The following is a 9,625-nucleotide window of genomic DNA, read 5'->3' as shown; positions in this document are numbered from 1 at the left end:
TGTCCCAAAGGGTGGGAGCGTGCCTCCAGGCACCAGCTCCGGGGGGAAACAGAGAACTTCCCGGCCATATCAAACGTGCTGCAAGCTTACCAGTGGTGCACAGGACGGCCTAACGTTCCAAATTGCTCCTCCAGATGTGGTCGGCGAGAGAACCACAAGTGTTTACAGTCCCAGAGCAATGCCCAGAGCTCCGCAAGCGTCTTCTGTCCTCAAGACGTGCGAAGGAACTGTATGATAGGCACAGCAGCACTCCTGATTTCCCTGCCACTTGCGATACTGTTGTGCTGTGTCGTGATCCGGCGGCGGAGGAAGAGAAAACAGTGAGTCATTGATTTCCCCCCCCACTGCTTCCTTCGATGGCTGCTTGTGGCCACGAAGCCTTTCTAGTCAGGCTGCTGTGGAGTGGCGAGTGAGCGGTTGGCCAGAAAACTCTGCGGAGGTTTCTGCTGCTGTCAGGTGCTTTAATTGGCCTCTTAAGTCCTGGGCCTTCCTCTCGGGAGCCCGCTCTGCCTGGAGCCAGCGTTAGCTCAAAGTGGCCCTGCCCGGACAAGAGCAGCCCCCAGGAGCGACAGGCAGAGGCAAAGCAAAGTCAGGACGAGAAAGCGCGGGGGACGAGATTGCCCTAGACAGCGAGAGGCGCCCTCGCGCCCGCTCCTGACCAGCAAACCTGCCCGGAGGATTCCCCCTGCTTGGTGGTGCCATGAGGTGCAGGCGTCCACCTCGGCCAAGGCGTGCCAGCAGCTCCGCCCATGGTGGTGAGCCTTGCCAGCTCTGGGCCGTGCTGTGGAGCACAGTCCCTGTGTCCCGTCTGCAGCTGAGGGCCTCAGCGGCCTCCTCTCTCCACAGGCGCCTCTCTGCAGCTTCAGGAGCCCAGCGGGAAAGCGGCGGCTGGCCCTCGCGCCCGGACAGCCGCACCAGCCACACCAGCCGCCCCGGCACCCCTGAGAGCTGGACGCAACGCCAGCAGCCGCCGCTCCAGCCTGCAAAACCGGCGCGCCCGGACAGCCGCACCAGCCACACCAGCCGCCCCGGCACCCCTGAGAGCTGGACGCAACGCCAGCAGCCGCCGCTCCGGCCTGCAAAACCGGCGCGCCCGCCCTCCCCACGGCCCCCGCGGCCCCCCAGCCCGGCTCCGGCTCCCCAGCTGCTGCGGAACCAGCCCAGCGCCTTCCAGCCCCAGCCCCAACCAAAACGGCCCCCCCGCCCCCCGAGCCCCGTGGTGGGGCCCTACGGCAAGGGCTGAAGGCGGCCCCCGCCAGGGTAGGGGTTGGGGGGCACTGACCAAACAGCCACCCTTAACCCCCAGCACACTGGCAAAGAAATTAAAAGAAGACGATAAAGCTGATGGATCTTTAGTCTTTCACCTAATGACACACACTAGCAGCAGGTCTAGCATGAAAATACATTCAGGTTCTAAGCTCCCTGCCTTTTCCTTTGCTTACAAGTGTGCAAGAAAGAGCTCCTGAAACAAAATTAATTTGGCATCCTTTGGCAATCGTGTAAGTGTTAGTGTCGAAAGCCTGAGGACACCAGACACCTTTTGAACTGAAGGCAGGTGATTTTCTCAGAAAACAGGAATGTCCTGCAGAGGACGTACCCCCGACACACAGCTACAGGGATCAGCCGTTTCTCTCCAAATAGAGAGGGACAGAGCTCTCGCACAAGTGTCCGGGTGGCACCTAGAGCAAACCCCGCGAGGCACCAGCACTGGCTGCGCCCCATGCCCGGGCGCAGCCGTGGGTGCCCACGGTGTCGGCAGGCAGGAGCCAGGCACGGGGCTCCTCCGACCGGCAGCGGGGCCCCGAGGGGCTGGGGAGCCCACAACCATGGCCAGCAACAGACAGCGACACCAACCTGGCCGACGCACGGTGCGGGAGGCGGTGATGGGAGCCCCACCTGGCCAGTCTCAAGAGCACCTCCAGGGACACAAGCCTGACAAGCCAATGTCCTGGAGGCCAAACAAAGGGCCTCGCTAATTGAATGGGCCCTGGGAGGGGCCTAATTGATGGGCCATCACCAATTGGGGGTGGCCAATTGGGCTTCACCCACAGGCAAGGCACCCTAGGCCAGACTGACTTTTGGTTTGATGCAATCCTCCTGTTGAGAGAACAGCAGGGCTGGAGTCTTTTTTTCCCCTATTTGTCACAGACTCGTTGATAGCGTGCAGGGGACCTAACTTTAGACACCTCAGCTACTGACACCTGCTCCAGCCCCCTCATCACCTCTGTGGCCCTGCTCTGGACCCGCTCAAGCAGGTCCATGTCTTTCTTCTGCTCTTGACCACTGTACACCCCACGGATGAAAACCAGGGGAGAACCTCACCTAAAGTCAATGCAATAGAAAAGACCCAGCCTGTCTCTGTACAAAAGACCAAAGCAGAAAGGGGAAACTGGGGAGCACCCTCAGTCACCACTGAGTGTGAGAGGTGACGGAAGACGTGGTTGCCAGCTCCCCTTTCACGGCAATTGGTCGGGTTTCCCTCGTGAATTCCTCATGATTGTCCTCCGGGGTCTGTGTCAGGAGATGGGGTGACACCGTATGACATGGGAGCCAGCGCAGGTTAGGGCTGTGAGACTGGGGAGATGCTCGAACACAACGAGTTGGGCACAACCAGGCAAGTCCTTCCTTTTGATTCAGTTTGTGGTAGCGGAGAGACCAGGCACTCTCGGGCACTCAAGTTAATGGAACTTCTGCTCCACTCCACCCAAAACCACTCCGACCAATTCCTTCTTCCTCTGCCACATGCTTTCAGGGGCAAAAGCCACTTGACTTATCCTAACACATATTTCACACTCAGATTGACTCGCTCTTTGCAGTCAGTGCTCCCAGCACCTTGAACCATAGAATCATAGAATGGTTTGCATTGGGAGGGACCTTTAAAGGTCATCTAGTCCAACCGCCCCTGCCATGAGCAGGGCCATCTTCAACTAGATCACGTTGCTCAGAGCCCCGTCCAACCTGACCTTGAATGCTTCCAGGGACGGGGCATCTGCCACCTCTCTGGGCAACCTGTGCCAGTGTTTCACCACCCTCAGCGCAAAAAAATGTCCTGCTTATAGCTAGTCTGAATCTACCCTCTTCTAGTTTAAAACCATTACCCCTTGTCCTGTTGCAACAGGCCCTACTAAAAACTCGGTCCCCATCTTTCTTATAAGCCCCCTTTACGTACTGAAAGGCTGCAATCAGGTCTCCCCGGAGCCTTCTCTTCTCCAGGCTGAACAACCGCAGCTCGCTCTGCTTTTCTTCCCAGGAGAAGGTCTCACCAGAGCGGAGTAGAGGGGCAGAATCCCCTCCCTCGACCTGCTGGCCACGCTGCTTTTGATGCAGCCCAGGATACGGGTGGCGTTCTGGGCAGCGAGCGCACGTTGCCGGCTCACGTCCAGCTTTTCGTCCACCAGTACTCCCCGAGTCCTTCTCGGCAGGGCTGCTCTCAATCCCTTCATCCCCCAGCCTGTATTGATACCGGGGCTTGCCGCGACCCAGGTGCAGGACCTTGCACTTGGCCTTGTTGAACCTCACGAGGTTCACGTGGGCCCGCTTCTCGAGCTTGTCCAGCTCCCTCTGGATGGCATCCCGTCCCTCGGGCGTGCTGTCAACCGCACCACTCAGCTTGGTGTCTCCTGCAAACTTGCTGAGGGTGCACTCGATGCCCCTGTCTATGTCGTTGATGAAGATATTAAACAGTACTGGTCCCCTGAGGGACACCGCTCGTCACCGATCTCCGTCCGCGCATCGAGCCGTTGAGCACTACCCTCTGGATGCGACCATCCGACCACTTCCTTATCCACCGAACAGTCCGTCCATCAGGTCCAACTGAGAGAGGAGGATGTTGGGGGGGACTGTGTCAAAGGCCTTACAGAAGTCCAGACAGATGACATGGGTAGCTCTTCCCTCGTCCACTGATGTAGTCACTCCATCAGCGAAGGCCACTGGGTTGGTCGGGCAGCCTATACCCACCAGCTGCTCTCTCGAGGCTTCCTTTTGCATGTCAAATAATTTAAGAGACTATTTTTTCTGTTTTATTGATTGACTTTGCTCTTTGAGGACCCTGACAGAAAGGATTCCCTTCAATTTCACATGAAGAAGAAATGGAAAAGTAAAGGCTTCATCTTTCCCGTGAAACAAAAGTGACTCGTTAGCCCTGGGGTCCCCAAGGTGCCAAACTGGGCTCCAGCCTGCCAGCTGCCTCCAGGAGGGGATCTTGCACTTGTCTCGACACTGAAATCACTCCCTCTTCAGCCTCCTGAGCTGTTGGTAACAGCACCCGAGGAGGTCAGCACTCCCTTGGCTGTGGTTTCCTGCCGTTCTGGGGGACTGAGAGCTCCTCACCGCCCCTCTGACAGTGCCCGGAAAACAGCGCAGAGCTGGGGGCTCAGCCCCGGGTGGGACTGTGTCCCAGCCCTTGGACGGAGCTGCCCGACGGGACGGGCTCACCAACCCGGGAGGGCAGCTCCCCTGGCCGTGCTCCAGTGCCCCTCCACGAGCACCTGAGAGCCATCCCCACGCAGCCTCGGCCTGGCTGTGAGGTCACAGCGGGGCTGTGAGGTCACAGAGCCCCACGATGCCGCGCCAGTCATAAGCACTGACCACTCAGCCCCCGGCCCAGACTACTGCAGCAGCAGCAGCAGCAGCAGCAGCAGCAGCAGCAGCAGCAGCAGCAGCAGCAGCAGCATGGTGCGAGCACAGGGGGCCATGGCCCCTGCCCGCCACCTCCTCCTCCTCCTCCTCCTCCTGGTGGCCCTGCATGCCAGGGCTGCTCCATGGCGAGCACGGGGAGCAGGTAAGCGGGTGGTGCTGGTGCAGCCTTTCACAGGCCGGTGGGCTCTTCTGCCCGAGGAGCATGGATGATGGTTTTTTTCCTCCGGTGCTTTCGCGAGGGCTTCCTCTGTGTGCGTGAGAGCTCTCCCGGTAAGAAAGCGCCAGGGGGCCGTACGTTGGTCCATCCGCTCGTCGAGGGGTGTTGCCCATGGCCTGGAAAGAGTGTGTGGAGAGCTGCAAGGAGCCAGCCAAGAGGTCACCAGGCCCCTCTGCCGCTTTGGCAATCTCCACCTACGTCTGGCTCCCACGTTGTTACCTGACCCCCTTCCGGTGCCTGCAGTTCACTCAGGCAGAAGTGGATCCCAACATGCAAGGGAAACGTTTCTCATCTGTGCTTGCTTCTAGATGAGGGCGGTGGCAACGGTTATCCAGCTTCTCGGCTGGACGTTGGTTTGGAGCCCTTGCGGCACCCTGGAGGTACGTTCTCCATGTCCCTTTCCTTGAAACAATACCCACTGACAATGTGGCAACAGCTTAGTCACGTGCAATTTGCCTTAAGATCCTCTCAAGGTCGACGGCTTCCCGACTTCTTGGTCTATTCCTGTCCTCGAGCCTGAGAGCAATCCCACAGGTAAGTCAGTGGGAGGAAGGCGCATCTACCTTTTCATCTTCTTGCCGTCTGACATGCAAGTTGCTCCTTCCGTGGCCAAGGCGCAGACATGGAGAAGAGCAGAGAGGGAACGGGTCAGGCTCAGAGATGTGCTTCGGGGCGCTTTGCCTGGCGAAGCTGTCTTTGCCGGCCCCTCGGAGCCTGAGCTGCTCCCGGTGCCGGCTGCCAAGCCAGCGGGCTTGTTGGGGTTGAGCTTAGAGCTGGTGTGAGCTCCAGGGAGCCCCTTCTCCCGGCAGCTCCCTGCGTGGTTCGTTTTGCCCCAGCATGGTGCCATTGCAGGCACGCGGTAACTCCTTGCACCATGCTCCTGAGTGGAAGGGAGAGATGAGTGCCGTGGAGTAATCCCGTCTTTGAATTGCACTCGCTGCCACTCTGATCTGAAGAAGTATCTGGAACTGTGTCACGGGAGCTGTTCTGTCCTGCGCTTCTTTGCAGCCATGCCTGTGGGTGACAGTGATCCAGCTTCCCGGCTGGGTTCCAGGACTGAGCCTCTGGGAGATGGCATGGGTACGTCATCATGGCTTTTTTCCTCCCTTTGAGAGCTGCCAGCTCAAAGCCCAAAGGTCAGCCAGCCGGGCGGCTCGGCAGGTGTGAGGACGGAGACGTGCACGTGTGTGCCCTCTCCTTGCGTGATCCCCTTACCGCTTCTGCGTTCAGTTCTGCGATGTCGATCACAATAGATGACGGAAGCTTCTCTGCGTGTTTAGTTACAGAAGTGCCCGTAGGGAGGACTCTTCCAGCTCCTCGGCTGGACGCTCCGTTACAGCCCAGCTGGCATCGCAGGGGTGAGTAGTCTGTCTCTGCTGAGAGCTGTCACAGGCTGAGCAGTGGGTTTCTGTAATGTATTCATGTGAAACTGAACCAAATACTTTCTGTTAAGGTCCTCCAAGAGCAAAGTCCCAAGCCGAAGGAGGAAAAAAGTCCCCGGAGCCATCTGAAGTCCTGAGGCAGATGCTGGAGGAACTGGAGAGAGGACACGGTGGGTACATTTCACTCTGCCTTAGCCGTGGGACTCGGCGACCGGAGGTTTTAGATACATGTTGGGACACGCTGTAGCCCGCACAGTGGGAAGGGGTCGATCAGAGCCTCGCAGCAGCGATGCTGGGCTTCCCACCTTGCAGGCGGTGGCGAGCCACAGAGACGGTGCAGAGCCTCTGCTGCCAGTTGTGGTTCAAGCCGAGCGCCAGGGGCAGCTGCTGCCCCACTTTTACCAGTACGGCTCAGAGCTGCTTTGTGCAGATGGCGGTAGGCAGATTTGAGCTGCTCCCAGCAGCTCAGGCGTGGCTGTGGTTTGGAGCAGTGACTAGGCGCAGCCCCAAAAGCCCAGGCGTTTTTTCTAAACCTGATCGATGTCTTTGAGAAGTGTTGCCTCCTGAAGATGCCATCTCCCTGACGGGGAACGGTTCCATCTGATCCAACTGTCCCGCTTGCTTTCTCAAGAGTCGGAACGAGAGGCTGTGCAGAAGGAGGCGTTTCCGGAAGGAAGCGGTGGCTCGCTGCCAGTCTCTGCCAAAGGAACGGAGGCGATGCAAGCCACCGGCACGCCAGGTAATTGCTGTCCCCCGCTCAGCCGGTGTCACCCATCAGGATTGCTGTGTGCCAGCAGGCTCTTCCCCGGTGCCCGCTCTTGCACCTCACGTCAGCAGCCAAAGCTGAAAGTGTTTTGGGGTCGAGGCATCTGCAGCACGTTCCGCAGGTGATGGGAAATGGGACTCTTAATCGAATGTACCTCCCGCGGTGGCTGCATCCCAGAGTCCCTAGAGGCCCAAGGCCCAAGGGCAGCACAGAGCGGGATCCCTCCCGTGAGCTGAGGTCCAGAGCGATGCCCTGACTCCCAGATCGGGCAGGGGCTTCGAGGGAACCTCCCCGTCCTCCTCCATCCTCTGTGCCTGAGCCCTGCTGAGGCTTTACCTGTCGTCTCTGCTTTTTGGCAGCGCTGTCAAAGCCCGGAGAAGACCACCACGGCGGCGTATATGAATTTTTTCGAACGGACTCAGGTACTGAGCAGTCTTGCTGGGGTCCCTAAGTGGGAGACGCGTCCCAAAACTGGGAGCGGCTGCAAGCAGTGCCCATGCTGGAGAAAAGGCAGAAGGGGAGAACAAGGCTCCGGTGTCTCCTCAGAGGCCTGACGCCGTCCCCTCGGGGTGTGGGAGCTGGCCCGGCGGGAGGGAGAGTTGGGGGTGGCATGCCTGCTGCAGGGATGGTTTGTGTCCGTGTCCCTCGAAGGAGCGACTGGTCAAGCAGCTGCGCTCCCCCCCGGGCTCTCCTTCTGGCCTGCCGAGTTTTGTTCGCTGGGACAACCTGTCCCAAAGGGTGGGAGCGTGCCTCCAGGCACCAGCTCCGGGGGGAAACAGAGAACTTCCCGGCCATATCAAACGTGCTGCAAGCTTACCAGTGGTGCACAGGACGGCCTAACGTTCCAAATTGCTCCTCCAGATGTGGTCGGCGAGAGAACCACAAGTGTTTACAGTCCCCAGAGCAATGCCCAGAGCTCCGCAAGCGTCTTCTGTCCTCAAGACGTGCGAAGGAACTGTATGATAGGCACAGCAGCACTCCTGATTTCCCTGCCACTTGCGATACTGTTGTGCTGTGTCGTGATCCGGCGGCGGAGGAAGAGAAAACAGTGAGTCATTGATTTTCCCCCCCACTGCTTCCTTCGATGGCTGCTTGTGGCCACGAAGCCTTTCTAGTCAGGCTGCTGTGGAGTGGCGAGTGAGCGGTTGGCCAGAAAACTCTGCGGAGGTTTCTGCTGCTGTCAGGTGCTTTAATTGGCCTCTTAAGTCCTGGGCCTTCCTCTCGGGAGCCCGCTCTGCCTGGAGCCAGCGTTAGCTCAAAGTGGCCCTGCCCGGACAAGAGCAGCCCCCAGGAGCGACAGGCAGAGGCAAAGCAAGGTCAGGACGAGAAAGCGCGGGGGACGAGATTGCCCTAGACAGCGAGAGGCGCCCTCGCGCCCGCTCCTGACCAGCAAACCTGCCCGGAGGATTCCCCCTGCTTGGTGGTGCCATGAGGTGCAGGCGTCCACCTCGGCCAAGGCGTGCCAGCAGCTCCGCCCATGGTGGTGAGCCTTGCCAGCTCTGGGCCGTGCTGTGGAGCACAGTCCCTGTGTCCCGTCTGCAGCTGAGGGCCTCAGCGGCCTCCTCTCTCCACAGGCGCCTCTCTGCAGCTTCAGGAGCCCAGCGGGAAAGCGGCGGCTGGCCCTCGCGCCCGGACAGCCGCACCAGCCACACCAGCCGCCCCGGCACCCCTGAGAGCTGGACGCAACGCCAGCAGCCGCCGCTCCAGCCTGCAAAACCGGCGCGCCCGGACAGCCGCACCAGCCACACCAGCCGCCCCGGCACCCCTGAGAGCTGGACGCAACGCCAGCAGCCGCCGCTCCGGCCTGCAAAACCGGCGCGCCCGCCCTCCCCACGGCCCCCGCGGCCCCCCAGCCCGGCTCCGGCTCCCCAGCTGCTGCGGAACCAGCCCAGCGCCTTCCAGCCCCAGCCCCAACCAAAACGGCCCCCCCGCCCCCCGAGCCCCGTGGTGGGGCCCTACGGCAAGGGCTGAAGGCGGCCCCCGCCAGGGTAGGGGTTGGGGGGGCACTGACCAAACAGCCACCCTTAACCCCCAGCACACTGGCAAAGAAATTAAAAGAAGACGATAAAGCTGATGGATCTTTAGTCTTTCACCTAATGACACACACTAGCAGCAGGTCTAGCATGAAAATACATTCAGGTTCTAAGCTCCCTGCCTTTTCCTTTGCTTACAAGTGTGCAAGAAAGAGCTCCTGAAACAAAATTAATTTGGCATCCTTTGGCAATCGTGTAAGTGTTAGTGTCGAAAGCCTGAGGACACCAGACACCTTTTGAACTGAAGGCAGGTGATTTTCTCAGAAAACAGGAATGTCCTGCAGAGGACGTACCCCCGACACACAGCTACAGGGATCAGCCGTTTCTCTCCAAATAGAGAGGGACAGAGCTCTCGCACAAGTGTCCGGGTGGCACCTAGAGCAAACCCCGCGAGGCACCAGCACTGGCTGCGCCCCATGCCCGGGCGCAGCCGTGGGTGCCCACGGTGTCGGCAGGCAGGAGCCAGGCACGGGGCTCCTCCGACCGGCAGCGGGGCCCCGAGGGGCTGGCGGAGCCCACAACCATGGCCAGCAACAGACAGCGACACCAACCTGGCTGACGCACGGTGCGGGAGGTGGTGATGGGAGCC

General features: G+C 59.9%; 1 long non-coding RNA gene across 1 annotated transcript; it reads left to right on the top strand.

Annotated features, from left to right (window-relative positions):
* Positions 1-5,921: 5,921 nt before the first annotated feature.
* On the top strand, positions 5,922-6,398 carry LOC127027946 (uncharacterized). Its single transcript, XR_007767875.1, has 3 exons — positions 5,922-5,935; positions 6,136-6,213; positions 6,309-6,398. It is a non-coding gene; the product is annotated as an uncharacterized LOC127027946 (long non-coding RNA).
* The last annotated feature ends 3,227 nt before the right edge of the window (positions 6,399-9,625 follow it).

Source organism: Gymnogyps californianus, unplaced genomic scaffold (genome assembly GCF_018139145.2).
Source record: "Gymnogyps californianus isolate 813 unplaced genomic scaffold, ASM1813914v2 HiC_scaffold_108, whole genome shotgun sequence".
Taxonomy (NCBI): Eukaryota; Metazoa; Chordata; class Aves; order Accipitriformes; family Cathartidae; genus Gymnogyps; species Gymnogyps californianus.
Note: the sequence above shows the minus strand (reverse complement) of the source record. Positions and strands in the feature narration are given on the sequence as shown.